Genomic DNA, 25,614 nt, shown 5'->3' with positions numbered 1-25,614 from the left:
GAACTATAAACAATATATTGCATGATAAATCAGGTCTCATAACCAAAGTCTAACTAAAATCATGTAAACCTATTTAGCGGAGCTATGTTAGTATATCAAATTTCTATAAAACAGGAATTTACCTGAATTTTACGTATTAACTGCTGAAATAAAAGCTTTTTAAAATAAAGTGTTAAAGAAACTTCAAGAAGCTCTGATGAGAAAAAGAGAGAAGAGAAATAAAGTAAGATAGTCTTCATTGTGCAAATGGTAAGGTAGAACAATCCCCAGGGAAGAGGCAAAATTCTTTGGCACTAAAATACCCTCCATGGAACATTTGTCTCAAAAGTTGTTGCCTGGAAAAAAAAAGTTTCTGTGATCATAAAAGTTCTGGAAAGTGCATAATATATCTTTTAAGAAAATTTAAATTATATATTAGTCTATTAAATGTTCTCAGAAGTTCTTAATAATTTTTTCTATGTTTGACAGAGGTGTTTCCCAAACTTACTGGACTTCTTTATCCTTTTTCCCCGCCTCATAAAACCTGAAAACACTATGGAGAAAAAAGAATGGCCTCTAAATCATGATATGGCTTCAGCTGTATCTCAGCTCTTGAAAGACTGTTTTTAGACTTGGAGTCTTAATTAGACATTCAAACCTCCCTTTTTCATTCCATATTTTCATATTTACTTTCGGATAGAGATTGCTGTATGCTGCATAAATGCTGTCACCAAGACACTCCTTACTGTAAATGTCAAGTTGATTAAACTTTCATTTGAAAGAATAGTAAAGCAAGTCTGAACAATACACATTTCACTTAGCTTGGGCTTTGAAACTACCGCATAAATCCCAGGGGGCAGATCTATGATCCTCCAGGCTAAAATAGTAACTGTTTAGCTGTTGTGTCTCCACTGTATGTGAGCTATAAGCCCATCTCACACGATGAGAGGAACAAATGTCTCGGCTGCAAACTGCTTTTAAAATACTGGAATAAGAGCAGCAAAAGCAGGTAAATTAGAACATTTCTATGCACATGCCACATTAATATTGCATTGAAAAGCTGAGTCTGTGTGGACTGTATTTAGAGATACAAACAACTGTTCCTGAAAAGACTACGTAAAGTACAAGATGAATTACTGTTACTACACAAAAGCCTCTGAGATTATGCATGCAATCAAAGTGGTAAAGGCTTGGGTAATAACTAGGAAATGACTGATTTTTCACTGGAGACACTTTGTTAATTATTTCAAGGCTACATAGGCAATTTTAACACCTTGCCAGGCTGTCATTATGATCCATTTACAATAATGGCAATTTCTCTCTGCATATTTGACAGTGCATAAATTAACTCCTTCCTTATGATATATGTTTTCCACAATTATGTCTGAATATTTGAATGCATGTCTTACCTCTTTTACTAAAGTTAAGCTCTTTGAAGGCAGCAGTGATATGCAAATCAGTTTGGTACGGCCTTCAGAAACAGGCCCAGTGTTTAGTGCAATTTTAATACATTTTGGGGAGTTAAATTGTGTAACTAGCCCTTTTCAGTATTTTTTAGTGTCTATATATTTCATAGAAAGAACTATTTGCCCACTGTCATTGAAGAAGTTTTAATAAGCTAAATTCTTTTTTTTTTTTTTGAGACGGAGTTTTGCTCTTGTTACCCAGGCTGGAGTGCAATGGCGCGGTCTCTGCTCACTGCAACCTCCATCTCCTGGGTTCAGGCTATTCTCCTGCCTCAGCCTCCTGAGTAGCTGGGATTACAGGCACGCACCACCATGCTCAGCTAATTTTTTGTATTTTTAGTAGAGACAGGGTTTCACCATGTTGACCAGGATGGTCTCGATCTCTTGACCTTGTGATCCACCTGCCTCAGCCTCCCAAAGTGCTGGGATTACAGGCGGGAGCCACTGTGCCCGGCCAGCTAAATTCTTTTCTTATTTTAAAAAAGTGATGAAATTCACAAATTAAGGGCTCAATACATATTTGGTATGCATTTTGATCTGATTCCTTAAAGGGAAATAAAATGTTAAAATGTGGACTTATCCACTCCAAAGTTAGAAAAAAAAAAAAAAAGACAGGAAAAGGAGAGTGACACATTTGGGTAAAATGATTTTATTAATTAAATGTTAGACTTAGAATGTTGTTTGCATTACTAATCATCAGAGCTCTCATGAAGTCAAAGTGGTATTCTTTCTTACTATTCAGATGTTTTACTTTCCAGTCATGTTTCACTATCCAGTTACAGTCGCTCTTCTGGGAGTACTCAGTCATAAACTCTGTCATGTTAAGAATTGCTGCTGTGGACAAGAGACTTCTCCTGTCTCTGCCGAGGACAGTGCCTGGCACAGGGCAAGCACTCCAAAACCGTTAGTTTAGTGAATGACTGAAAAATAGCACCTCACATTTGTATAGCATGTTGAATGTTGGAACATTGTTTTCACATACGTTATTTACATTTATCTAATTTGTTCATTTTCTCATTCATCAAATATTATTGGAATATAAAGCAATTGCCAGACAGGCAGTATTAATCATTCAAAGAAAATGAGTCACAGTTCTTGCAACTCAAACACAAAATCCACTGGGGGAAATGTCACAGCCAAGAAAAATTAGAATTTTTGAGGAAAGTGTCAAAAATTTGTTATGCATTAACAAATACTAGCAGTGATTATAAAATTATTGTGTTTATTACAATAATCATAAAATTATAAAAGTTGTAAATTGTAAATGTTTTTGTAAAATTATTGTTGTCTGACTAAGTTCCCTAGAGGTTGAGTGACTTGCCTACAGTCACATAACTAAAAGAGAGACAGCTGAGACTGGACCTTGAGCCTTTCCCTTGTTAGATGGTGTTTACTTTGATGCTCCACACTGACCAAGTATGAGGGCTGTTCTCTGTGCTTCAGTCAACTTCACATTGGAGGTGAGCTCCGTTTTAAGAGACAATTCATAGAGGGAATACCAACCATGAAAAGAAAAAATAAATAAAAAGGACTTGGCAAAAACTCTGTGGAGGTGGTTTCCTTGAATGCAGTGGAGCATGGAGGAAAAGAGTGAGAAAGAGTGAGAACATTAGGGTCAGAGGTCAAGGGTGGCCTGGAGGCTGACATGGCTCCTGCATACTGGAGTCAATGATTCAAGTGTGTGTGTTTTGGGAGAGGGGAAAGGGTCGGGGAATAAAAATTTAAATTGTAGCAATAGGAGAGAAATACAATTTTGTCCCAGTTTCCCTCGGATAGTATTTATGGTTGTAAAGAGAGACCTTTCTGTAAGATATCTTTCCTACTTCCTGACCTCTAGTCAAACCCAATTCAAATCAGAATACGAGGAAGCTATTGAAGATATGAATCTGAAACTCCTGACAGATGCTGTAAAAACTGATCTTGAGTATGCTCAACTACCATCAGTTATTTGTGGGTGTCTATATCAGAAAACCCTCCCTGTAAAGCACAAAGCATTTATCTTCCACTCTTACAGCTGGTTTAATAAAATTTAAAATACTTTGAGACATAAAATATATGTGAACAATAAACATCAATCAAAATATTTAGCATTTTCAGCTTACTTTTCTTTCTCTCTACCCATTCCACAATGGAGAATGTCATAAACATGCCAGCTTAAAAACTTTCTAATTTATATTATTCCTCAGGTCTCACCAATGTACAGAACTGAACTGACATTTATGTTGTATAACTAAGTTTATGCTGAGTAAATTTGCTTTTGCTTGGTTTTGGAAGTGACCACAGTACTTAACACTGTAGTACATGATATTTTGTTTTGCATTAAATGAATATAAATTATTTTCCTCATTACATATGTATTAAAATAAAAATTTAAAATACTCAAAATTCTTCACGTGAATAGAATATACATAGGGCACTAGAAGTGTGGGTTCTTGGTGCCGAATGTATCTAAACCGTACGTGTTCTGCTTCGCATAACCTAAAAACAAAACAAACAGAAATCAAAAACAAAATGAAACAAGGTATTATAATATAATTTGAAGCTTAAATTGTATAAAGTCACAGTGAAAATCACTGAACTTCTGGGAAATCCTAATATCTTAAGCATATTTTAATGCTTATTTTCTAAGTATTTTTTTTTTTTTTTGGTCTGTAATCTGAACTGAGCTTGATTGAGAGTTGATTCTATTGTGGCCCATTTATGAAAATTAGCCATACGCTGCTGCATGGATAGAATCTACTTAACTCAAAAGAAAATAAAGTTAAAATAGCATTGATTAAATATTAAAGTTAAAATGATTTTGCTTACTCAACACAAAATGAATTGGAAACCTGAAAATTTTCAGTGGATTATAAATATGATGAAAATGTTTAATTAACACACTTACTCTTATTAAATGAGTTTGGTTATGAAAATTTTTCTTTACCTTAGGCCACTAGGTCCTATCTACCAATTCAAGGGTGAATCTGTCCATTGATTGGACTGATTTTTCAATATTAAAATGTCACTTTGTCCTCATGAACAAATGCTTACTGTGAAACAGCCTTTGCAAAATTATGACATGGCTAGCTTCATCTTGCCTCTAGCCTTACAGGTTGGCTGTCTGCTTATTCCTAGGCATGGGCCAAGCTAACTTTGGGAGAAACGTAGTTTATAGTTTAAATAATAATAACCCTTTCCCCAAACTAAGCTATCCTTGTAAAACCAATGAAAGGCCACCAAGTTAGGAGGATGAGAGGGAGTTGAATTCTAAATAATTACCAGCCATTATTCTGGAGGTCATAAGATTTACCACTTTCCCAATTACTCGTGGAGATAACATTACTACTGCAGAGCCTAAGACTGGTCTTTGAGATGTCTTTTCAGGTTTTTGCATTTCTGACAACTGATGGCTTCACCAGGACCTGCCACCCAGTCCTGTGGCCCCCACCCAAGAACTGACTCAGCACAAGAGGACAAATTTGATTCCCTATGATTTCACCTCTAGTACAGTCACATTCTGAGGTACTAAGGGTTAGGATTTCAACATATGAATGGAGGGCTGGAGCACAACTCAGCACATAACACACTCAGTTATAAGCATTTTTCACGATCCCTCTTGCAGGCATAGGTGTGGGCTGCTGCAGAGGTGTCAGAACCACTGTGGTGGTCCTGGGCTCATAGTCCCCATTAGTGCAGCTTACTAATGTCCTGTGGCCCTGCTAGTGGCCAGTTATAGATCTACCACTTTAATCCTATAGTTAATTGCTGCTGAGCCTGCCCAACCTATGAACAGGGAATACTGTAAACTTCATCTGGCATCTTTTCCCACTGCAGATACTTGTGGTACCTAAAGGTCTGCCAAACTCCGTGGCCAAAGCAGCAGGGCTGTGTCTTGAGTTGGCTTGCTTTGGGCCCCATTTGGAGCCAGTAGCCTTTCATGTCACTTGGTAATAGGGTCAAGACAGTATTCCTAAGTTCTAAATATGTTGCTCCCAGAACTGATGAAGCCTGCCAAGAGCTGTGCACCTTTCTCGGTCATAGGAAGGACAAGATGCAATAACTTTTTCTTTTTTTTTTTGAGACAGAGTTTCGCTCTTGTTACCTAGGCTGGAGTGCAATGGCGTGATCTCGGCTCACCGTGACCTCCACCTCCTGGGTTCAGGCAATTCTCCTGCCTCAGCCTCCTGAGTAGCTGGGACTACAGGCATGCGCCACCATGCCCAGCTGATTTTTTGTATTTTTAGTAGAGATGGGTTTTCACCATGTTGACCAGGATGGTCTCGATCTCTTGACCTTGTGATCCACCCGCCTTGGACTCCCAAAGTGCTGGGATTACAGGCTTGAGCCATGGCACCCGGCCAACTTTTTCTTTACTTTGGAGGAGATATTCTGCCATGGCCCAGATCGCTATACTCCTAAAACTTCCCTGACAGGCTCCTAAAACTTTGTAAGGTTTATTTCCCAAGGCACAAGAAGAAGTGTCACTACCTTCCAAAAAGGAACCACTTCTGTAAGCCCAGTGGGTGCAGGGTAGTCTGGCATTGTGAGATCTCAAATGCATTTATTTACCCAGATAGCCCCAGATCTCAGGTGCCAGTCCTGTCCTATTAGGGTCTTGGCTTTGGCATGGGAGATTTGCTGAGGTTAAGGTTTCAGCTTCCTCTGAATTTGCTAATCTAATTAATTCCTGGGTTTGGTCTTCCTCTAGATGTGCCCTCTAGATATAGAAGATTTATGTTTATTAGGGTTTATTAAGGAAGGCCCCTGGCTTTCACAATTTGCCTTGAATTGATGATTAATCACACTGATCCTGTCATGAACTCTCCTTAACAAATCAATAGCAGTTAGCAACAGCCACCCAATGCCACAGTCTTTTAGTTACAATCTCTTCATCTCTCAAGCACCAGCAATGTTGCTTCATCCAGTACACGTTTTCTGTGAGCACCCATCCCAGTTTACCACTGGTGAAAGTTTTAATGACTCCACCTTTACAGCATGTCAGAGGTCTGTCTACCACAAGTGATGAGGTCCTGCTTGACTGCTAGTGGGTGAATATCCATCTCTAAATTCATATTTTACAGTCTACTTTCTAGGGCCACTGCTAGGACCAATTACCTTAGGTTTGGAAACAGACACTAAAAGAGTTGTGGTGCAGGCTCATTGGGAAACACTCTTGGGAGAAATACGTGTAGGGAAGTGAGGAAGGTACATTAGGCAGAGAGAAAAGCTGGCCTGCAATGTAGTTTTCCCTGAGGCCTCAGCCAATCTTGCAGAAACCTTGGGAACTATGATGGGTGTCAACTTCAAACATATAACACAGGGCCAAAGGTCAAAAGCTGATGATGCCACTGGTTAAAATTCAATGAGCCACTTGGATTTAGACACTTTATTACCTACATAGACAGCAAAAAGAAGAATAAGCCAAAGGTGCCAGTTCCCATGGCCCTTGTCCCACACATCACAAAGGATGGCACTGAAATGAAAGGGGCTAGATGACTGACACATGGGTTATGGGATACTCAGTTGCTGAGAAACCAATTGTAGATTGTAGCCAAGTGGCTTTATCACCTGTAGCCATACTCTGGGGGGAATAGGGTAGAAAGCCCTACATTTCATCAGGCAATAAGCAACCAACTCAAAACAGCCTCCCAAGGGAGGTAGGGAGGCAAGTAGCAGATGGCCTCATAGCAGTGCCTTACAAGCCTCCCATCCTCTCTTGTTCTGAGAGGATCACAAGGCATCCTCCAAGACTCAGATAAGCTATGGTTCAAGACTTTACTATATGGATACAGAAAAAGTCATCAGGATGCCATGGCACAGCCATTCTCCTATAGACAGTCCTTCAGAGTCGTCTCAAATTGAGGGGGGAGGGTCAGGGTTTTGTCTCTCCACATCAGCCACCCTCTGCTTGGGGCTGTATCCTTGGGAGAAGCAATTCCATATAACAGCTTGAGCCATCAACAGCTCATATTCCCAGCAGCTGAGGCATGGCTGCCTAGGACATAAAGAGCAGATCTAGACAGAGATCCACAAGATCCTATCAATGTTATATTATTTTGAATCAATGTTATATTATTTTGGGTCAAAACGCACTTATGATTGTATTAAGATATATTCAGAGACAAAAAAAAAAAAGAGAACCTCATCTACATGGTTAAATTATGCGGACATTTATGAAAGTGAAAAAAATGGCCAAGAGGGTAGCCCCATGATGAATGTGATGGTTCAACAAAGTCATTAAAGGCCAGGCTCTTTCCACTTTCTCATCCTGCTCTTATTCGTTGCTAGCTCTCATTCTCAGATTTGTGACATCATGGTCACAAGCTAGTTGCTTCACCTCTATAAATCAAGTCCCTGCCTAACTGTGTTTAAAACAGAAAAGGAGAGAAGTAAAAGAGCTTTCTCTTCTTATGCATCTTTCTTCAAGGAAAGGAAAGTCTTTTCTAGAAGCCTCCAGCAGACTTCCCTTATGATATAGTCACCAAAACTGGGTCACATGATCATCCCTGAATAATCAGTAAAGAAGGGAAGCACCTTGGACCAATCATGATTACTCTCCTAGAGCTTAGTACATTGCCATTCACCAAACCAAATTCTATTAGCAAAGGAGGAAGAAGAAAGTGTTTGACTGTAGGGTATACTAACCACCAGTATCTGCCACGTGTATTGCCAAAAAAAAGTCATCAAAAGTGCTTAGTGCTCTGAAGGTAATACAAATAATGACCCCTATTTTCCTGCCTCCTGCCCAAAAACTTTCAGGGCCTCTTGAAAGGACTCATATGCGCATCTGAAGGCATAGTAGAACCAATAAAATGTAGAAAAGAAAGATATGTCTGAAAGTTAAATAAAAGGAATAAAGCAAAAAATACCCAACTAAAACAACATGAAGAGTTCCCTTCTCTTCATATACTCATGTACCTGTAGGTATATGTGCACACAAGTACACACTCACGTATACTTAATTTCTAGAAGCACATAATTGCATTGTAGTTATCTCTATTGTTAAAAATAAACATGCAGAGATTCACAAATGAAATTTCATTTGAAATGAGGGAAAATAACTCTGAAAGGAGCTCTAGTGATAAATTCAGCAAACTGATGTGTCACTGAATAGGGCGCCAGCTGGATATTGGAGAACTCAACACTTGGACAAATACAATGTTGATAATAATTATTGAGATCCATGAACTTTAGTTGTCACCCTCTGAATATAAGAAACATAGGAGATGACACTACAAAAAACACACACAAACTTTAACTACAGTAATAACAAATAATACTAAATACAACACAAAAGCAATGAAAGCCTTATATGCTAAACTCCAAAAGAGTTAGTGAGATCTGAATAAACTTCATTTTCTTTTCTGTTTTGAAATTCACCCTGATACTCATTGCCTTCAGAAAGTCCCATTGAATGAGCTTCTGAAAATAGCACTTATCTGAGAGACTTTACCATAAGTATAGGGTACAGTAAAGATGGAGTAGCGGATCCCCAAAGACCATCTCCAGGTTTGGTGATTGGCTGGAAGAATTCAAAGGACTCAGCGTACATTTGTATTCATGGCTATAACTTACTACCAAGAAAAGATGTAAAGCAGCATCAGCAAAAGGAAAAGGCATATGAGTGAAATCTGGAGGAAGCCAGGCATGAGCTTCCAAGAGTCCTTTCCCAGTGCAGATGCACAGGACATGCTGAATTCTTCCAGTAAGAAGACATAACAACACATGGGAAATGTTGTCTATCAGAGAAGCTCATTAGAGACTTAATTCCCAATGTTTGTATTGGACACTGGTCATTTTAGGCACCCTCTGCCTTGCACATAGCAAAAATTCAGACTCCCAGAAAGAAAGTAGGTGTTCTGCATAAATGACATTGTTTGTACAAACAATTGAACCTCATTAAAACACTCTTATCATTTAGGAAGTAATGGAAACACTCTCAAAACATAAGTTCCCAGATGCCAGCCAAGCACCAACCTTGCAAAGTAGGCTTTCTAAGGAGAGCAGTCTCGGGCCTGCCGTGTTAACTGCACAGATAGAGAAGCAGAGGGTCTGCTTCCTAGAGGCTGACTGGCTGATTGACTCATTGCTGTTCCTCCTCTGAATTTACTACACTACAGAGCAATCATATATAAGGGACCTCAGCTGGGTCCTTTAGAACATGTCGTTTGCTTGCCATTTTGTCCCAATGTTTAGCATTGTATCTAGCACGTATTTTGTTGAATCAATAACTAAATGCTGCTTTCCTTTCTTCTGCTGCCCCTTTGCCCTACACAAACAGTACGAGAGCTTTCCCAAGGAAACCATATTGACCTTCACAAAAAATTTAAATAGAGTATCAACCAAAGAAAACATAGAGTGGGATTGTAAAGCTACAGGGCTGCTTTTCTGGCATGTCTGGTAAGTTGACTCTTGAGTCATTTCCTACAGAGAACCTCCCATCCCCGTCTGAGCGATGGCCCATTCCTGGAATTAGGCAAGGAGGAAGTGAAATGAGTGGCCCAAAATAGGAGCCCTCATCTGGCTACCCTATTAATTTCTGGCTGCTTAGATTCTAATGCTTGCCTGAAAAGTCTATCCCATTACTTGATAATTATACTATCCCATTTTCCACTTGGAGCTAAGTAGAACATGAACAATGTGTCTTTTTAGGTGATGAAAAGAAAATGTTTTCCTGTTTTAATATGTGGATTCTTTGAGAAAAAAATGAGTAAGAATTCAGTTAACCCTAAAGTCACTTGCATTAAAAAAATTTTTTTATTTTTGTTTTTAAAGTTTATTTCCATGTTTTAAAGGGAATGTTTTTTGTTGTCCTGTCAAAGGTCTTTGACTGAAGCAGGCCCACTGAGTAACTCTTCCTTCCCTTTATTGCCTTGGGTATTCCAGGATTTCTGTTTGGGTGACCCTATAGTATGCCACAAGAGCTCCATGCATGACTTTGTCAAATGCTGCCACTGGAATCTGACAGCAGGAAGTCGTCCCTAGAATGTATTAGTATAAAGAGCTTCCAATTATTCATGTCCCTGTTAGTCAAAATAGTAAATATTTCACTTGGCACCAATTTTATTTACTTCCTTTCTGAAATAAGTAGTGAACACAGCAGCAACAGCAGGAAGGGGCTTATTTGGTTCAAGAGACCTCAGGAACTTTCTGTGCTTCAGTAGCTCAGGCTTGCATTTATGTTTCTAATTTTCCACTTCTCTTTCCATCGACAACATTGTTAAAATAACAAAGGCTCCCCCTAAGTTTTGTTTTCTTATAATATTTTAAAATAAATGAGCAAGATTCTTTCGTTATTTCATAGTTTTCTTAAACCAGTATCCTTGAGAAGTAGCAAATGTGAGCAGGCAGTCATATAGAGCAGCAATAGTTTGTGCAGGGCTGAAAGAAAGGAGCTGCCCTGGAAAATACAGAACTGGGCGATCTTTGTCATTGAGCGCACCATTATTGTTTATTCTCCCTTGGTACCTTTTGATGGCACTCTCCTCCTTTTCTCTCCCACCCTTTCCTAAAGAAAACAGTTGACTGACTCCCCTCTCTGGATGTTGATCAAAACATGTCGCATACCCCCATTTGTTTTCACCCTGATGCTTTTTTCTGCCAACTGAATCAATTCTGACCTGACTTGAGTAATTTCATGTTTACTCCATCTCTTGACTATACGAAGAACTCTTTAACTGGTCTTTCTTTCTATCCTCCAGGCCAGTTGTAGTAATGTTGCTACCTACACAATATTAGTATCTACTGACTTCCCACTGCCCTCAGAATAGGCCCAAGCACCTTAGTCTGGCATTCCCAGCTGTGAACAGTTGAGTGCCATGCCCTGTTTCACTTATTTATGTTTGTATTACTTCATTTTCACGCAGCTGATAAATACATACCCAAAAGTAGGAACAAAAGAGATTTAATTGGACTTACAGTTTCACATGGCTGAGGAGGCCTCAGAATCACAGAGGAAGGTGAAAGGCACTTCTTACCTGGTGGTGGCAAGAGAAATATGAGGAAGAAGCAAAAGGGGAAACCCCTTGTAAACCTATCAGATCTCATGAGACTTATCCACTATCATGAGACAAGCACGGGAGAGATCAGCTGCCATGATTCAATTAGCTCCTCCTGTGTCCCTCCCACAACATGCGGGAATTCTGGGAGATACAATTCAAAATGAGATTTGGGTGGGACATAGCCAAACCATATCAATGTTTTAATTATTTGTTTATTTATCATCTCGACCTTGATTGCTTAATTTATTGGCATATTTGTTTATGCAACATTTCTTGGATCATCTATTTTGTTTACTAAACCCAGTAGATTTAAAAAAGAAAGAAAAAAAGAGAGGGGAAGGGGAGGGAAGGGAAGGAAAGGAGAGGGGAGGGGAGGAGAGTCATCGTTCTTGCTGGGGAGACAATTAGAGTGGAGTTTACTAAGTTTAGTAAGTGCTATGATGAGATATGCACAAAATACTATGCATTGAAGATTTAGCAGATAACTCAATTCCCTTGGTCTTTGTAAGTTATCAAAAGACAAAACTTTTCTGTTTTATACCTGGACTTCTTGAGGAAATTGGGCATGAATTCAGCTACCACTAAAGTCACTGGCATTTAAAAAAATTGTTTTAAGGTTGATTTTCTTGTTTTAAGCAGAACTCCATGTTTGCTATTGTTCTATCACAAACTTATCTGGCACCTACAGTAATCCAAACAATGGGTAAACACATAAAAGATCAGATCAAAAAGGAGAATCACAGCAAGTTTCTCAGAGATGATATTGCTTCAACAATTGGTCAGGTCATTCAGGACAACCTGAGCACCCAAGCCCTCTGCTAGCTGCCACCAAAACGCTCCTGGCAGAATGCACGGCATGCCTCCTGCTCACTCCATTTCCTCACCTGGAATCCTTTCTCATTTAAACTCCTTCTCCCCATTCTTTGTCGCCTAACCTAAATGTATGTCTTTACCTGTTGTGAGATTTTTTCAGGAATCCTGCTCTCACCTTTCCAAAGCCCTGAAGCACATTGTGCTTTTCTAATGGGGCAACTTTTCAGTTATTTTAAATGAATATTTAAGGTAATGAAAAATAATTTAAATTACATAGACGTATATATAATGAAGAGTGAAAGGCCATCTTCACCCCTACACTGTTCCTACTTCTGTCTCCAAAAGCAAGTCCTGTCAACAATTTTGTGTGTGTTCACCCAGAGCTTTCTTTGGACATTTACACACACACATGCACATATACACACACATAATAGAAGTTACTTTTTAAAGTAAGTGAAACAATTCTCTACATTGTTTTGGAATTATCTATAAAGATTATACTTGGACAAAATTTCATGTCAGTACATAAAAATGTAATTTGTTGTTTTCAATGTAATATTTAGACAGGCATTTGTTTTCTGACATCTATTGTTAAAAACAAACCTGCTATGCACATTTAAATATATCCTCATGTATGTGACCATTTCTGTGGATAAATTTAGAAATGTAAAATTGCTAAATCAAAGAAGATGCATATTTTAAATGTTGGTAGATATTGCCAAATTGTCCTCCAAACAGGCTATGCCCGTTTAGATGCCCACAGAGTCCTCAGACCGTCAACTAGTGGCACTTTGCACATGTCTGACCTTCCCTAGTAGATGCTAGGAAACAAAATCTTGAGGCAGGGACTACATCTTTCACTTGTTAGAGTCCCTAGTGATTTCTAGCACAGAGCAGTGCTTGGCGTGTAATAAACATTGGATAAATATTTGTTGAAACAAAATGAACTGTATAGATGTAAAACACCAGGTTCCTTCCGGAGGCAAAGAAAGGGTCATTTGGGGAAGATACCTGATCTGGTTCCTATAAATTGGAATTCTATTTCTAGTACCTGACTAAGTATGTGGTTATATTAACGGCACAATCTAGTTAGATGCCTTCTTACAATGAAGATTTTAAATAAGTAATGAAGATTTTTAAATAAGATACTCTGAGGAATTAGTAGGAAGTTCTAAGAGTCTTTACTCTTCTAAGAGTCCTGGACTGGGGGTAGGGAATAAATAATATGAAAAGGCCTAGAGCTTTAGGGTCTCCTCTTGGCACAGTGAGAATGTGGCCAGTAATCCCCAATGCATATGAGGAATGTGGAGGCACAGGAACCTACCAATGGAGCCCCAAATCCCGAACAGGAAATAGCACTTGTGCCTAATTGCTTTAAAGTACAACTTTTGTGCACTTTAAGTTGGTAGGTCTGGGTTAAAACCCCAGTTCCGTGACCTTTGGCACTCGACATACTTTTTATGAAAGTTGCTTTGCTCTTTTGTAAAATGGAAAGAGCAATCCTACTGGGCTATTGTGAGAATTAAGAATGAGCAGGTGAAAGGAGCTAGCACAATGTCTGGTACAAAGTAAGAGCCTTTTAGCACTGAGCAGGGTACAAAAAAGGACGGCCTCAGCTGATTTAGCACAGACTCACTTAGGAGCATCATCTTGAAAGCCCACTTTGGGCTGGTTGGCTTGTCCATTTTATGTGTGAGTTTCAAAGCCAACTTCTCAGAAGAACATATCAAGAAACCCAGATGTAACTATTTTTTTACTTCTGTTTTTATAGTTATTAATTTTCTTTTTCAACAGTTAAGATAAACTTTAGTTCTTAACACTTAAATCTCATTCAGATGCTGTCTTTGTCTATTCTGGCTACTGTAACAGAATGCCACAAACTGGGTAGCTTGTTAAAAACATTAATTTATTTTTCATAGTTCTGAAGCTGGAAGTATAAGAGCAAGGTGTTGACAGGTTTAGTGTCCATTGAGGGCCCACTTTCTGATTCATAGATGGTGCATTCTAGCTGTGTCCTCACATGATTGAAGGGGCAGTGCAGCTCTCTGGGGCCTCTTTTATATGGGCACTAATCCCATTCATGAGGGCTCCACCCTCATGACCTAATCACCTTGTCATGGCCCTTCTTCACCACACTGGGGATTAGGATTTCAGCATAAGAATTTTGGTGGGACACAAACATTCAGACCATAGCAGATGACGTGACCACAACAATGTGAAGGGACAGATGCAGGGATTGGGCTGAATGTGATATTCCTCTGTGTTCTAGAATGGGGAAGGTGGTAACAAATCGGGAGATTCTGTGACCATGAACCATTTCTGTGCCTTCAGGGAAAACAGCAGGAAGCAATGTGAGCTGCTTAGGCTCCTGAGCTAAGGATTGAGCTGAGGATTCATTCCCACAGAATCTAAACTGGCAGAGTGGAGACTACCAAAACAAAGGATATTCGAATGTCACAAAAACATTAAGAAAATCCCTCATGACACCTTCTTTTTCTCTGTCTCACCCTTGTTTTATTCCTTTCATTCTTTCTTTTCATTTCCACTTCCCACAGTCCCTGTCATCATTCAGAGCCTTGTGCCAACCCTTCTCATACACTTCCTAGCATTCTTCCTGGGTGGCATTTTTCATATTATGGTTTCCTTTCAATTTGTCTGTTTTCCTCCATAGCCCATTAATATCTCAATGGTATTGTTATCACATTCCAACTTCTCTCCTCTATGCCCTGAACTTTATACGATGCCTTGTACTAAATAGTTTTCCAGTAGCACTTTTTAAAGAATGGATAAATGCAAGCAAAGAGAAAAGCAGGCACGGTAATAGTGGATTTGCAGCCAGGAAAATGGCTGTCTCAAGGACTGCTGAAGACGTTCAAAGCTGTTGAATAGTTCATTCACTGCTCACTCTTTCACTGAGCAATTCTCAGAAGTCAAAACATGAATTCTGTTTATAAATAGAGAATAAATATGTGCCAAGGGTTTTATTCAACTCAGTAACTAATGATGGAACCAGCAAAGTGCTAAAGCTGATTCTAAGAAGATATAAGGCACTGGGGTTTACGTAGCCCTTTTAATAAAAGAAAGTTAGTATAAGATTGCAATTTGGGTACAAAACTGGTTAATGTTCTCATTAGCTTTAACCTTTGGGATTTTCTTTTCTACAGGTTAGAAATCATTTGCATCTCTACCAAACACAGGTGTACAAATGAAGGAAATGTCACAGAATCAAAGCCCTTAATTAATAGTAAAAAAGCAAAGTTAAACAATGATATATTTTCCTAGAAAATTAAATAATTCATGAGTGGGCCTGACAATTATTCATGATGACATTGAAAGGACATGTAGTCATTCTTTTGGCCTTATTTACAGATTGTGAGTTTTTCTTTCCCAATTTTTAGCTCTTTTTACTGTATGCTTTCTCACTGGATCAATTTTCTCCATACCTAATGCTTGGCAATGATTCTCAAATTTCTAACTTCCGTCCAGACCTTCCTTCTCCACTCTAAACTTGCATATTACATCCTTTAAAGATGTAGTTTGCCTCTGTGTCCTTGCCAAAATTGCACGTCAAATTGTAATTCCCAGTGTTGGAGGAGGGGGAGTGACTGGATGAGTTCATACTGTGCAGGCAGCAGAAGCTCTGACACTCTTTTGGGCTGCACGTACTGAGAAGCTGGCTGGCCTAAAAGTGAGGGAGGATGTGGATAGTGTCCCTTGTGCCTAATGGAATCACGCTGACAAGTAATGTTAAATTAGAGGAGAAGGAGAAGGAAACATGTATACAACAGCAGAAAAAACACGGATTATTTGTCTGAAGAAGACTGAGGTAATACTTATTTTTTTCAGCCCTGTAATACAATAGCCAATGTTTATCAGGTACTTACTACAGTGTGTTCCAGGCGTTACCTTGTTGAAGACTAACACTATCTAATAGTACAGATATTATTATCTCCATTTTATGGATGAATGAAAGGGAGACACGTGGTAAACACACACAGCTGTAAGTGGTGGGGCTGGGATTTGAACTGAATTCTAGACCCCATTCGTAGTGAGACCTACGACAGAGCCCATGGCCTGCTTAGGCAGAGCCTTATTAAGGTCACCCTCTGGACAAGGGACCAAATGTTTATGTGTGGCTTCAGATCCAGAAACAAGCTACATGAATGAAAGAAGGAAACAGATTTATGTACTATTTAAGGGACATTTTTCTAAATGGGAACTTTATAAACTTCTTTTTCAAAGACAGTGAAAGTTCTAGGTCAAGTGGACATGCTAAAACTGAAGCTCCATCACCACCTCTCGAAAATGTTGTGGAGAATGTCTCTGTATTGTAGGGGGAAATTTGTTCTGGCTGATCATTAACTTTCCCTCCAACTCTGAGCTTCTAGTGTTCAACGAACTGGTGGTGGTGATGGGAACCACACATGCCTAAACCTGGTGTGACAGAATAGGTTATCGTTCAGGAAACAGCCATTCAACTTATGCTTCTTCTTGGAATAAATTATAATTCCTTAGCCTCATTGACTTCAGGCTTGGCTATGGCACTAGCTTTGGCCAATGCAAGATTAGTGGACGTTGTTCCCGTAGAGTCTTCAAATATGCTTGCTCTGTTTGGCTCAGCTCTTAAGCCCCTGTGATCCACCACAAGGGGCTCCCTATAGCCACTGCCTCTTCAACCTAGGACTCAGAACCAACAATATGGAGCAGTCTTCAGCCCAACCTGCAGCCTGAAGCCAAGCCCAGCTGGCCTGAACTTAGATCAGCAGAGCCTGAGCTGATCTCCAGACCCATGAGTATGAGAAGAAATGCTTCTTATTGTAAGCCACTGAACAGTGGGGTGGCTTATTATGCAGCATTATTGTGACAAAAGCTGATTAACAAATGCCTGCTTCTCCATTAACAGAGGCACTTGCTCCATATGCTGTGATATTGGCTGTTTTAAAAGTCATTATTCTCCCTGCTACCCCTCTGCCTTAGGATTTCACCTTATGTGAGTATGTAGGGGCAGAGGGAGGAGATGAGTGAGTTGCTGTGGGCCGATACAGTGGCCCTCATCACACTGCCTTGAATCTAAGGGTCTTCAAGAAACTACTGGGTTTTTTTTCTTCGATATGTCTTTAAAACAATTTTCAGAAGGAGGCACTGTGCCTCCTTCAAGGTTCTCTTTGTGCAAGTGGTCTTGTATCATTCTTGCTCTGCCCCTAGATAACAATGTTTGGGTAAGCCTATGCAAAGAGCGTCTTTCTTTTAGGGCCTGCAGCCCTTAGTATCCCACAGTTGAGTCCATGTTATATTGTTTACCATGAGAAACTCTTTCAGGAGAGTTTTAACAACAAAGGCAAAACCCACCTCTGTCTTTGTTTTTCTTCCATACAAGCAGAAACCAGCCTGGATTACTATAGTGGGATTGTGAGAGCCAGACCTAGGTATGAAGATACGGGGGAAAGGAACTGAACCATGGGCTGGGTGGAAAGGCAGAAGCTAGGCACAGGAAGGAGGGCTGAGCCAGGCGATTCCGGAAGGACGTCACCGGTGCTTTCTCTAAGTCATCTATGGCTTCTCCATGATTGGATGGACCTTTCAGATACTTCTCCTTTAAAGCCTTCAATTCTGAAATTGTTCCTGCTGGCTTTCTCTGGCATCTTTTTCATATCTGGATTTCGTATTGTATGTGAAAGGAGAAGAGGGAAGAAAGGAGGATGTCTATGACTATGCAAGAAATATTTCATTTACATTTGGAAACAGGGAGCAAGTAGCAACTCTCAGAAATGCGGGAATCCAGGCTGATTTTTAGCCCTGCCTGTCCCTCTTTTTTCCTGAGGTCCCAGAGTAGAGACTTTAACTGAAGAGACAAGAGTGCACTTACATGACTAAAGAAGATTGTAAGTTATTGGGAAAGGAGGAAAAAGAGCAATCTATGTGCATATGGAAGAAAGGAATGCAAGATAAGAGGAGAAATAACATGTACTAGACGCCATACAGTATCTCACTCAATTCTCACAGATTCCTTTAGTAAACTCTCTAATACGTAAATAAGAAAACTGAAGTAAAGAGAAGTCCAGCAACAGCTCAATATCTCACAGCTAGTTAATTGGAGGATTGGGAGAACACAGGTAGAACTAAAATTAGAATCCACATCTATCTCTAAAAAGTGGAAGAAAAGATTAGACCTAACCCTACATCCAGATGTTCAAATGTTAGGTAACCTGAGACGCTAAAAAAAATTCCTCAAATCCAGAATGGATCCCCCACTGACTTATTCTGATGCCTAAATTTCCACTATTGTTATTTCCCTTTCATTAGGTTAAATCCATGTGTCTCAGACCAGGGCCTGCACAGCCCCGTCGGTACGTGGCAGTGCACCTGGGATACTCAATCACAGGAGAATTACTGTACATTGTTTGAGAACAGTGGCTTCATTCCAAAATTTGAGAGAAGTTATATTAAAACAAATACAAATGTTTTATAAGATGCAAATTGACCTGAGTTAAAAAGCTAAAATGCAAGAAATTTCACATTTACTTTGCACTGCAATCTCAGAACCCTAAGCATATGAATTCTTTCTACAGTAAGGGCCACTTCATCGGAAAAGTTGGAGAAGTGCTAGTTTCCAGCATCCTGACCCAGGAGGCCTCTGGTAAAAGAAACACATGTTGGCTATCAGTGGTAAGGGAACATTTACATTCACTGCAAAATGTGAGCTCTTGAGGACAGATAACTGCTTAGATGTCACCCAGCAGAGAAAATACTTGAAGTTATGAGACCCCAAAAGTATATGTTTGATTGAATTCTGGGAGTATACAGATCACACTTGTTGAACAAGAGTGGGGAAGTGCTTCAGTGGGAATATTGTATGTGAGGGTAGAGTTACTAAAAGGCCATTATTTTCTTCATTATCCGTTTATTCACCCCACATACCTTGGAGAACTTTCTCATGCTCCCTTCTCAGAGAAAATGCTCAGAGATCTATGACAGGAGGAGCAAACCACATGAGACCTCATCTTCTCTCCAGTCACAGATGACTTAACCATAGGTGGATACCAGACTCAAGGCAGTGTATTTGGAATGCACTTGTGTAACCGATGCATGCTTCTATTCAGGAGTATGGAGTTGGAGTTATAAACTGACTTTAGTCAGTGTCTGATGGACTTGTGAATGGTATAAAGCTGGAGATCATGATGGCTACATGCATGCTAAAGCAGTGAAAGCTAGTAGTCTTTAAAAGACAAAACCAGATGTGCAGAGGGTAGTAACCAGGAGAATGTGCAGCTCTGGAGAGATAAAAACATAACTTTAGTTTCTGAGTTCTGGCCTCTCATGAAGCCTGACTGTTTTGTGAACACTTCTGCACCTTTCCAGTGAATTCTACTCATTACTTAAACTGGCTGGACGAGTTTCATTCCTTCCCACTAAAGTTCTCTGACAAAGGCAGAGAGTGTTATCACAAAGTAGGTTAGACCATGATCAAAACACAACTTTACCTGGGTGTAGCGTAACCATATAATTTATCATCCTAACCAGGACACTGGAGCACTGTTAATAATTATTCCAACACAAGAGGAAAACAAGGACGTTTGGCCATCCGTCCCATATGGCAAATAAGGGAAATCAGGTGTTAATTGCTCACATTTCCTAGATACTCTTGGCTGCTTACATCTATGCTATTTTATCAGACTGTCACCATAATCCTATCTAGCTTATCCTCTCAGACCAGCAACTGAATTAGGGATGAACGAATTTACAGGCCACACAGGAAACTGGTACAAGAGCTAGGTAGAAGAGCTAGGACAGGAGCCTGAATATATCTGATCACAGATTCTGTTCTCTTCCTCACCAGACTCTCTTCTTCATAACAGTTTGGTCTAGGGCCAAGCTGAGATAATGCCATAGTACCAGCATTCGGGGGCTGTTTGAGAGCAAGGATCGGTGAGAAGAGAAACACATGAAATCACACTCATCTTTCAGAAAACTCACGCCCACCCTATTGACTCCAGAACAATGTCCAGCCTCGTTTTTGTTTGAAACGACTTCCAGCTGAAAAAGCACAATGAAGGGAAATCTCCACAGCAAAGAAGGAAATTGAGGCAATTTTAAGACAATTTAGGAGAAGACCCATTTTTTTCTGAGTTATTTATGGATACAAAAGATTAGCGGTCAGAATTTTTTAGATAATTGCTTGTTTTCCTGGTCTAGCAGGTTTAACTCTCAGGCTTTCTTTTCAGAACCTGTATTGTCCTCACCATACAGTGAATACCCACCAATTTCTAGGTAAGAGCTGTGTGGCAAAAGAAACACATAGTGTGAGAATAGAACCTGATAGTCTGATTAACACTCAGGTGAAAAAGTCTCCTCATTAACATTCTAATAAAACCCTGGGTTTCTTTCTACTGAAACACCAACTACAATAGGAAAATAATTAGTTCTGAGCTGTATATCCCTTTTCTTATCAGGCACTTCTAGCTCCGAGGACTAATCCAGTCCCAATCAAACAATTATTTGATGATTAGGGCTTCTGGGATTTGCTAACCATGGTGGGGAAGGTGCCAGGTTATTTGTGAGTCAGAAAAAGGGATAATTACTGCCAACTGCACCTACCTGTTTATCTCTGGTAAGGGGTAGTCTGCCAGGATAGTAATTACATCTTAATTCCAGGCAACATGACCCCGATAGGCAGTGAGCTCTCCATCCACCATGACCTAGCTTGAAGAAGAGGCTCCAGCACTGGAGAGGCAGGGCTTTTTATGCCATTAAAGAGTCCCAGCTGTTTTCCTTACCTACTTTTAGAACCACTGATGATTCTACCTTTACATGGTTCGTTTGATGTGTTTCCAATAAAATCCCTGAGTTTGTGAGAAGGTGAAAGGGTGATGGAAGGATTTTGAAGGAAGCTGTAGATGGGACAGAGGAGCACAGTCTGGGTTGAGGACCTATTATAACCACTTGGCACTGTGCAGTCTGAGGCCCAAGGTCTGACCTCATGAATTGCGATCACCTGTGGCTGAGGCCATGTAAAAGGCATGCTGGCCTTGCACTAGTTATCTGGAAGCCAGAAAAATATGTTTGACACAAGGCAACTTATCAAACCTTATAAAATGGAAATATGAATGTTTATATATTGATGATAATATATTGAGAAAGTCTCTTTGAAGAAAATAAGGAACATAAAGCATGATTTTTTTTAACTTTATAATAGTGTAAACCATATTTACACTATTTAGTGTAGTACTTTTGATATGGTACCACATCTACCCAGTATTTTTCCTGACTTTTTTCATGCACACAGAATTCCATCATAGAAGTTAAGGAACCTCATGATTTCTCTTTTGAAATCCTTGAGAATTATTTAAATGCTTATGTGATTTTTCTTCACCTTTCCCCACACAACTCTTGAATCAATAGAAACAATTTTAACAAAATTATCTGAATGCATACTCCTAATATATATATGCACAAAAACTTTTAGTGATCTGCACTTAGAATACTTTATCTACAGAGGAATAGATAGAAAGTCTTGTTTGGTGCTAAAAAATCAGACAGCATAATTCATTCTAAATGAAAAAACAATCAAGTTGGGAATAGAGTGGCATAAAACAGCAGCTGAACAGAGAGGTTAGTGAATATGAAGCCGAACTTAAAACCAAGAAAAGAATTCCATCATCTGATGTGTGATTATTTCTTATAACTATCTTATCAAAAAAAAATTTTTTTGAGACTCTGTTGCCCAGGTTCGAGTGCAGTGGTGCAATCTCAGTTCACCGCTGGGTTCAACCACTTCTTCTGCCTCAGCCTCCCGAGTAGCTGGGATTACAGGTATGTGCCACAACACCTGGTTTATTCTTTCTGTACTTTTAATAGGAACTGGGTTTTGCAGTGTTGGCCAGGCTGGTCTTGAACTCCTGACCTCAGGTGATCCGCCCACCTCGACCTCCCAATGTGCTGGGATTACAAGCATGAGCCACCGCACCCAATCCTTACCAATATTTTTATCTTTCTCTTTGGTAAAATCAGTTTTTTAAAGTTATTTATAACGGACTTCCAATAAAAATACCATTTTATTTAAAGATGTAATAATGGCTTTCTCACAGAACAACTATTAAATAGATTTTCCTGAGAACTTTGAATTCATGTTGTTTCCCTGGAAATCATTGTTTTGAATCTAGTTTTCTTCCGGGTGGTCAGAATCCAAACATTACAGAAATGTTTTTCTTTTGTTCCAATTTTCTACCCTAATATGAACTTGAGCCTTTAAATTGGGAAAATTATATTGACAGGGACGAATTTTCTTTAACAAGATGGTATTTTATTTACTTGTTATAAAGATATCATTCAATGATGGTGTCAGTTACCCTGAAGAATCTGCATTTTATTTCAAAATTATATGCAGTGATTTCCTTAAAGGGTAGGTCTCTGCATTGTCTGGATTTTAAGGGTTTCTTTTAATTCATTATTTACATACAATACTTCAAAATATAAATTTTGGTCAAAGAATTGAACTGATTACTTCATGGAGAGAAGAGGAAAAAAGGAAAAGAAGGAATAATTAGAGATAAAATATAAGTATTTCATAAAGTTATGTCAAGAATTAAAGGTAAGTTCAAGTTGAAGTTGAGTAGGTTTAATAGCAGTCCTTTAAGTTTTTACAGGCTCACTCCGGCTGTTAATTTGCTACACCTACTTATACTCTGGTCTTTCTTCAGTCATTACCAGCTGGCTAGCAATGCGCTTTGCCCTAAGATTTTTAGCCAAGCAGTCCTTGTTATCTTCAAAACCCTTTCAAAAATCACGACTAAAAAATATACTTTATAAATCTTATTGGCTGATATTTCTGTCTTATTTAATGCTTGGTATTAGATATAGGCATCTATTAAAATTTTTTTAAACTGCTGTCAACTCTCCAAGCACTGCCCTTTCTGCAGCTGTAGTTTGGCAAAGCCCAGGAGGTTCTGTCACCCAGGAAGCTGCACATCCTTAGTAAACAGGTAGGTACTCCTGCCTAACCGCTGAATAACACCACAATGAGCATCACACAGAGGCCTGGGTCCAGCCTTCCTTCTTTCACTCAGATACATCATCTAGTGGAGTAGTTGCAACCCCTGGAGCCAGACATCAAGGCTCCAGTCATTCACTGAAATACTGTCCCATAAAACACTCCCTCTATCTTGCTGGGCTAGGCCCCTGGCTTTGTGCTGTTGTGCACATGCTTAACTTCTCTGGGCTTAGGAATTCACTAAGAAAATCAGAGTCCCAGCTAGGTTTCTAAGAAAAAAGGTTGGATAGCACAAACACATTTTTTGTTCCATTGGCTTCCATTATTATTATCTTTTAATGTACACATTATTTTAAGTCAAATTAGGGATTTTTCAACCAGAAGAGGATGATGTTGTTTCTGAGAATGGAGAAGAAACCAAACATTAAACTTCTATAAGAAAAACATGCAACTTGAGTTCCAAGTAAAAAAAAGCTCTAGATGCCTTTAATAATTTTGGCCAGGATCCTGGATGTGGGAAGCCAGAGTATGGTTCAAGCTCAGGGATGGATTGAAAGGCTTCCTCTGGAGGGTCGGACTGACAAGGAATTATCCAGCCAAGAACAGATGCCCATGGTGGCTCTGGGAGAGGACTGCCCATGTTCTGGACTTTTCAAGGTCAACTCAGAATCTCAAAGAAATGATGTGAATGTCAAGAGTTATTTTCCTAGACCTAGGAGGAGAAGGGTCATGTACACAGATTCACAGGCTGTTGAGAGCTGGAAGGTGTTTCCCAATGTTACAGAGTAAGAATCAATCAGGATCAGGATCAATCATATGTTGGGGGATGGGAGAAAGCAAATAGGCAACAGGTGGGCTAGAATTTTTTTACATTGATTTTTCTCTGTATTTCACAAGTTGGATGGTACCTGCCAAGTTCTTTGGCTGTTTTGTGCCCCACATACCATGAATTCCAGTGTGCAAATATTATCGTGCACTGTGAGAATCAGGAATTGTAATCCGGGCCTTCACAGTGCACAATAACCTACCACATGCAAGGAATAAAATACACTGCTTCCCTAAAGACGTTAGAAAAACACATTAGTTCTGAAGCTATTGAAATAGCTATTCTGTCCTGACCTCTATGGCTCAGCAGAGAAAGATTCATTTAAAAAGCAAAACAAAACTATTTAAAGCCTGATATTTGAAAATAAACTATTTCAGGGCAGTATTTACCTGGTTCAAAAGACAATCCACGATATAATTATTCACTCATAAGGAAGCCTCAAAACAATTAAAATAAATCAGTACTTTTTTATTAAGAATATCCAAACAGCAGATTTAAAAAGTCATGGAAGGGTTGGAAAATCTTTGCCATTTGTTTTGCCTACTTCCCCAGTTCCGGTAATTATGACAGAGGCAGAGAAACTCTAGGCAGACAGGGGCAGGTCCCTGGCAACACCCCACCTTTGATCTGAAAAGCCTGTCACCATAGCCCACAGTAAGAATTTCCATCCCTGTGGACTTCTCTCTACTGATTGGTTCTTTCTGAATAATGTCTTTTTACCAATCAAATGTTGCCTTTTCCGCAACTACCTATGGCCTGGCCTGCCCCCCGCCCCCCACCCTCCTGTGTCTTTAAGGATCCCGGACTCAGCCAGCAGAGGGGAGAAGTGGCTGGACTTCTGGGTGAGGCAACTTAACTTCAGAGGCAGTGGCTGGTTGAGGCAACTTGACTTTGGAAGAGAAAGGCCGACAGGCAGCTTGCCCTTCCCATCCCCCTCCCAGCTCCCTTCTCCCTGAGAGCCACTTTCATCACTCAATAACATTCTCCACATTCACTATCCTTCAATTTTTCCATGTGACCTCATTCTTTTTGAGCAATGAACAAGAATTTGGGATGCACCATGTATGAGTACTCAAAAAGGCCGTCACACTGACCCTTTGCCATTGCTGGCAGAGGGCAGCCACCACATGTGACAAAGCAAAAGGCCGACTGAGCTGATAACACACTGCTATCTGCAGGCGGCAGAGCTAAGAGAGAACTGGAACTCACCGGCCTCGGGGTCAAGGGGGCCTGCACAGAGTTTGCTCCTGCCAGCGGACTTCGCTCCTGCCAGCACGGAAGAAGTCAGCTGGTTCCTGCACTTGTTCGCTCCCATGCTCCCTCCCGCTAGGGGTGGAGCCCGAGTGAACCCAAGTGAAGGGAGTTTGCTCCTGCTGGGCTGCTGGCCGGTTCCTGCACTCACTCACTCTGGTTCCACACTCTTTTGCTTGCATGCTCCCTCCCGAGAGGAGTTGACCAGGGCAGGCTGAGCAAATGAGGCACCCTTGTCGCAAGACCTGTAATGGGGTCGAGAAAATATCCTGCCTTCGCTGGCAGGCACAGGCAAGGAAATGCCTACTC

General features: G+C 39.9%; 1 long non-coding RNA gene across 3 annotated transcripts in view; it reads right to left on the bottom strand.

Annotated features, from left to right (window-relative positions):
* Nucleotides 1–25,345, bottom strand: part of LOC104650623 (uncharacterized) — a 67,605-nt gene extending 42,260 nt beyond the window's left edge. For all 3 annotated transcript variants that reach the window (XR_012517295.1, XR_012517296.1, XR_744226.3), the window contains exons 1-2: nt 25,264–25,345; nt 11,346–11,404 (exon numbers count right to left, since the gene is read on the bottom strand). This is a non-coding gene — a long non-coding RNA (uncharacterized LOC104650623). The remainder of the gene's footprint in view (nt 1–11,345; nt 11,405–25,263) is intronic.
* Between the last annotated feature and the right edge of the window lie 269 nt (nt 25,346–25,614).

The sequence above is a fragment of the Saimiri boliviensis genome, chromosome 4, assembly GCF_048565385.1.
Source record: "Saimiri boliviensis isolate mSaiBol1 chromosome 4, mSaiBol1.pri, whole genome shotgun sequence".
Lineage (NCBI taxonomy): Eukaryota > Metazoa > Chordata > Mammalia > Primates > Cebidae > Saimiri > Saimiri boliviensis.
This window is presented reverse-complemented; position numbering and strand designations above follow the sequence as displayed.